This window comes from Marmota monax, unplaced genomic scaffold, assembly GCF_021218885.2.
Source record: "Marmota monax isolate L192 unplaced genomic scaffold, Marmota_monax_Labrador192_F-V1.1 WCK01_AAM20220418_F8-fsc00166, whole genome shotgun sequence".
NCBI lineage: Eukaryota > Metazoa > Chordata > Mammalia > Rodentia > Sciuridae > Marmota > Marmota monax.
The window spans coordinates 2,126,553-2,132,301 of NW_026693344.1; positions in this window are offsets into that span (position 1 = coordinate 2,126,553).

A 5,749-nucleotide genomic window follows, 5' to 3' on the forward strand; every position below is an offset into this window, starting at 1 on the left:
GATGAATCCAAAGCTGAGTTCTATAAGACCTCCAAATAAAAACTAATACCAATATTCCTCAAATTATTTCATGAAATAGAAAAAGAGGAAACACTTCCAAATTCAGTCTATGAGGCCAATATCACCCTGATTCCAAAACCAGACAAAGACACATCAAAGAAAGAAAACTTCTGACCATTATTTCTAGTGTACATGTCTAGTGTACAATGCAGAAATTCTCAATAAAACTCTGGCAATTTGAATACAAAAACATATTAAAAAGATAGTGCACCACAATCAAGTGGGGTTAATCCCAGGGGTGCAATTGATAAATGTATTTCATCACATCAATAAGCTTAAAGGTAAGAATCCTATGCTCATCTCAATAGATGCAGAAAAACCATTTGACAAAATACAGCACTCCTTCATGTTCAAAACACTAGAAAAACTAAGAACAATAGAAACATATCTCAACATTGTAAAAGGTATCTGTGCTAAGCCACAGGCCAACATCATTCTAAATGGAAAAAAAATTGAAAGCATTCCCTCTAAAAACTGCAACAAGACAGGGATGCCATATTTCATCACTTGTATTTAACAGTTCTTGAAACTCTAGCCAGAGCAATTAGAGAGATGAAAGAAATGAAAGGTATATGGATATTAAAAAAAAAAAAAACAGACTTAAACTATCACTATTTTCTCACAGCATGATTCTATACCTAGGGCATCCAAAAAATTCCACCAGGAAACTTCTAGAACTAATAAATAAATTCAGCAAAGTAGCTGAAATCAACACCCATAAATCAAAGGTATTTCTGTACCTCAGTTACAAATCCTCTGAAAGAGAAACTAGAAAAACTACCACATTTATAATAGCCTAAAAAAATACTTGGGAATCAACTTAATGAAAGAGGTGAAAGGCATCTACAATGAAAAGTACAGAATGCTAAGGAAAGATTTAAAGATGAGCTTAGAAGATGGAAAAATCTCACTTGTTCTTGGATAGGCAGAATTAATATTGTCAAAATGACCATAGTACCAAAAGCATTATACCTATTTAATGCAATAACATTCAAAATCCCAATGACATTCCTCATAGAAATAGAAAAAGCAGTCATGAAATTCATCTGGAAAAATAAGAGTAGAATAGCTAAAGCAATCCTTAGCAAGAACAGTGAGGCAGATATTATCACTATGCCAGACCTTAAACTATACTACAGAGCAATAGTAACAAAAACAGCATTGTATCGGCACCAAAACAGACTGGTAAACCAATGGTACAGAATAGAGGACACAGAGACAAACCCACATAAATACAATTATCTCATACTAGACAAAGTGCCAAAAATGTATTTTGGAGAAAAGACAGCCTCTTCAATAAATGGTGTTGGGAAAACGGGAAATCCATCTGAAATTAAACCTCTATCTCTCACCATGCACAAAACTAAACTCAAAGTGGATCAAGAACCTAAGAATTAAACCAGAGACCATATGCCTAATAGAAGAAGAAAAAGTAGGCCCAAATCTTCATCATGTTGGATTAGGCCCCCACTTCTTCAACAAGACTCCTATGGCACAAGAAATAAAATCAAGAATCAATAAATGGGATGGATTCAAACTGAAAAGCTTCTTCACAGCAAAAGAAACAATCAGTAAGATAAAGAGAGAATGGGAGCAAATTTTTACCACACACATATCAGATAGAGCACTAATCTGTAGAATATATAAAGAACTCAAAAATCTTAACACCAAAAAACAAATAACCCAAACAATAAATGAGCTAAGGAACTGAACAAACACTTCTCAGAAGATGATATATAATCAACCAACAAATATTTGAAAAAATGTTGAATATCTCTAGCAATTAGAGAATTGCAAATCAAAACTACTCTAAGATTTCATCTCACTCCAGTCAGAATGGCAGCAATTAAGAATACAAACAACAGTAAGTGTTGGCGAGGACGTGGGGGGAAAGGCACACTCATACACTGCTGATGGGACTGCAAATTGGTGCAACCAATATGGAAAGCAGTGTGGAGATTCCTTTGAAAACTTGGAATTGTACCACCATTTGACCCAGCTATCCCACTCCTCAGATTTGTACCTAGACGACTTAAAAACAGCATAATACAGTGATAGAGCCATGTTTATAGCAGCAGCATTCACAGTAGCTAAATTATGGTAGCAATCTAGATGCCCTTCAATAGATGAATGGATGAAGAAACTGTGGTATATACACACAATGGAATATTACTCAGCATTAAAAGAGAATAACATCATGGCATTAGCAGGTAAATGGATGGAGTTGGAGAATATTATGCTATGTGAAGTAAGCCAATCTCAAAATACCAAAGGCCAAACGTTTTCTATGAAATGTGGATGCTGATCTATAATGGGGGTGGGGTGAGGGAGCATGGGAGGAATGGAGGAACTTTGGATAGGGCAAAGGGGAGGTAGAGGAAGGAGGGGAATTGGGGTAGGAAAGATGTTGGAATGAGATGGACATCATTACCCTAAGTACATGTATGAAGACACGAATGGTGTGACTCTTCTTTGAGTGCAACCAGAGAAATGAAAATTGTGCTCTATATGAGCACAATTCTATGAATTGAAATGCATTCTGCTATGATGTATAACAAATTATAATAAATAAATTCATTTAAATTTAAAAAATAAAATAAAATAATTAAAAAAATGGTCCTGGTTATCAAAGCAACTATATCATATATTAAGACAAACTCTTGCACTATATCCAAGCTTCTCAGGTAAAGTCTGAATCAAAATGAACACATAACTGAGATTGAGTTTCTGAATTCATTTGGTATGGATCTACACTTTGATCTTAATGACTCATGGGTCCCTATCAATCAAATGAGTTTCTGAATTCATTTGGTATGGATCTACACCTTGATCTTAATGACTCATGGGTCCCTATCAATCTATTCTCAGGGGTGAGAGAATGGCTTTGTCAGCCATGCTGGTAGAAGGTCAGATAACAGGCCAGCTATTTGTTGATTTGGGAATCATGGGATAATCACTCAAAATCTCTGAATGACAGTGACTTAATTAATAAACAATAGGTTTAAACAATTGTTCATTAAGCACAAATATTTTTAAGCCATGTGATTACTATTAAGAAAAAAATAGTGGCTGGGTGTGGTGGAGCCTGTAATCCCAGTGATTTGAGAGGATGAGGCAGGAAAATCCCAAGTTTGAGATCAGCCTCAGCATCTTAGCGAGGTCCAAAGCAACTTAGCAGGGCTCTGTCTCAAAATTTAAAAAGTATAGAAAAATGGGGATATTGCTCACAGGGTAAGTGCCCCTGAGTTCAATTTTTGGGAAAGAGAGAGAGAGAGAGAGAGAGAGAGAGAGAGACAGATAGGAAAGAAAGAAAGAAAGAAAGAGGAAGGAAGGAAGGAAGGAAGGAAGGAAGGAAGGAAGGAAGGAAGGAAACACAAGTGTCAGGCACATGATAGCAGCTCTAGCTCAGAACAAAACACTCAAAACATCTTCTGTCTCTCTGTATGCTCTAGGTACTTAACAAATACAGTTTTCAAATCCATAAATTACTGGTTAAAGTTTCATTTTTATAACTCTCATCTGTTATTAAATAAAATGGTAAAATAATCAAAAGTATAAAATGTAAAATAGTAAAAGTATATGAGACTGATATTTTGACACAAAGTATTTCTTTGGGACCATTCCTGGAGACTCTTCTTGAATGAATATTATTTATTTTACTGAGAGGCAACTAAGGCAATAAAAACTCTTATGTCCTTTTTTCTTGGGGGGGGATTTGTCAAATGAAAGAACAAGATTTTTCAGTGTTTGATTCCTAAACTGATTGTTTATGCCTATAACACTAACTGAAAGCTGAAAGGCTGACAGAAAAACAAGTCACTAGCAAAATCATTAGCATATAACTGACAGGGCCAAACAAAAACACATAGCAGGAGTTTTCTGGAACAATGGCAATAGAACAACTATAAGGAGTATATTTATTGTATCATGGCACACAACAATGTCCCCAAGTTTTTAGTCAAAACTAGTTTGGATGAAACACCTCACCACAAAGAAGCTAGTTCTGTAGGCAATGTACTTAGTAGCATGGCAAAATACAGGAACAGACAAGGGACAAATACTTACAAAGAAAATCCAGTTTTCCATTGAGAAGTGCTTGTTAGAAATTGTTGCAATTACTCTCACTAATCCTCTTTTGCTAATTTCTTAGTTCCACCTGTTAGCTGCAGGGCAGGCTGAATAAATGTTAGCTGCAGGGTGGGCTGCACACTGGAGCCCTACCCGACTGGTTCCTTATTGATTGTTTGCCTCAAGGTTGAACACTCAGCCCCACTCAAAGCTGAACACTAAGCCCCCACCCGTCTGGTGCAATGGAACCCCACATCTGACCCCTGCCCAGTCTGCCTGGGCAGAAGATGACACCCTTAGCAACTACTATATGATCCAATCATTGTTTGCCAATAAGGCAGCTTGCAGACCCAGAGACCCCATTAGATTTTGGCTACAAAAACTCTCTCTTGCCAGAACACTCTCTCTCTCTCTCTCTCTCTCTCTCTCTCTCTTTCTCTTCTCTTCCTTCCCTGTCAGTCAGACACTGCCTGCTGCAATAAAGAACTCTTGGTTACTCGGAGTGTAGTGATCACTTTCCTTTCACCACCTCTCTCTTTGTGTGGTGCAAACAAGGCTTTTCCTTTCACAGAGAGAACCACTGGAAAGATGACTCTCTTATAAGTTTGATTACTCTGATCCATACATAATTGTCTTATAGAAGCTTACACAGAAGCTCTAACGAGACAGTAGCAATTCTTGGAGTATTAAACAATGGAACAAATTAAAGACAAAAAGGAAATGACAAAAGACTGTGAATTGCCACTTTATCAATGAGATAGGAGACATTAGTATGTTCAGGAAAAAGTGTCCTGTTTTCATTTTCAGTGCAAAAGAATACAAAGAATCTGACATTCAGAAGTAAACATCCTGAAGGCAAATCAATTTGCCAGGTATATACACCTTAATCAATGAAATGATATTGTTTTTATCCAATCTGGAGTGCCAGTGGGAAGCAGCCTTTGACTTTCCTGGTTCAGTATACTGTTTCCTTCAACAGTTTGATTTTCTCTTATTTTTCTTTCAATGTTCTTGTCTATGTTTCTCCATATTTCCCCACATTTTAATATATTTTATTCATTTTTTAATTAATTATTTATTTTTTTTTAGTTTTCGGCGGACACAACATCTTTATTTGTATGTGGTGCTGAGGATCGAACCCAGGCCTCACGCATGCCAGGCGAGCGCGCTACCGCTTGAGCCACATCTCCAGCCCCTTTTATTCATTTTTTTAACTTTGAACTTTTCCAATTTTTCAAATATCTTTTTCTGTTATTGTATTATTTTGAACTTTTCTCCATTTTGCAAGATTTGTGTTCAATGTATATGGTTGTGTTTTCTCACTGTGAATAGATTTGAAAATATACATATATTCATATTAGCAATACATTCAAATGACTGCTTTCCTCTTAGCCTGTTTGTAGTTAAGCCTTGGTTTGACATAGGTGGGTATAATTATCCGTGGGTTTGAGTTGTTTTCATGTTACCTTTGATTGTTTGCTTGCACAGAGTTTTTATCCCCTTATTGAAACTTTTTCAATCTCTTCCCCAACTAATAGCCAGATTTTCCTATTTCTTCTTCCTTAATTTTTTATTTCTCCTTCTTTACAGCAAACTTCCATATCTGAGGTATCTTTCTTTA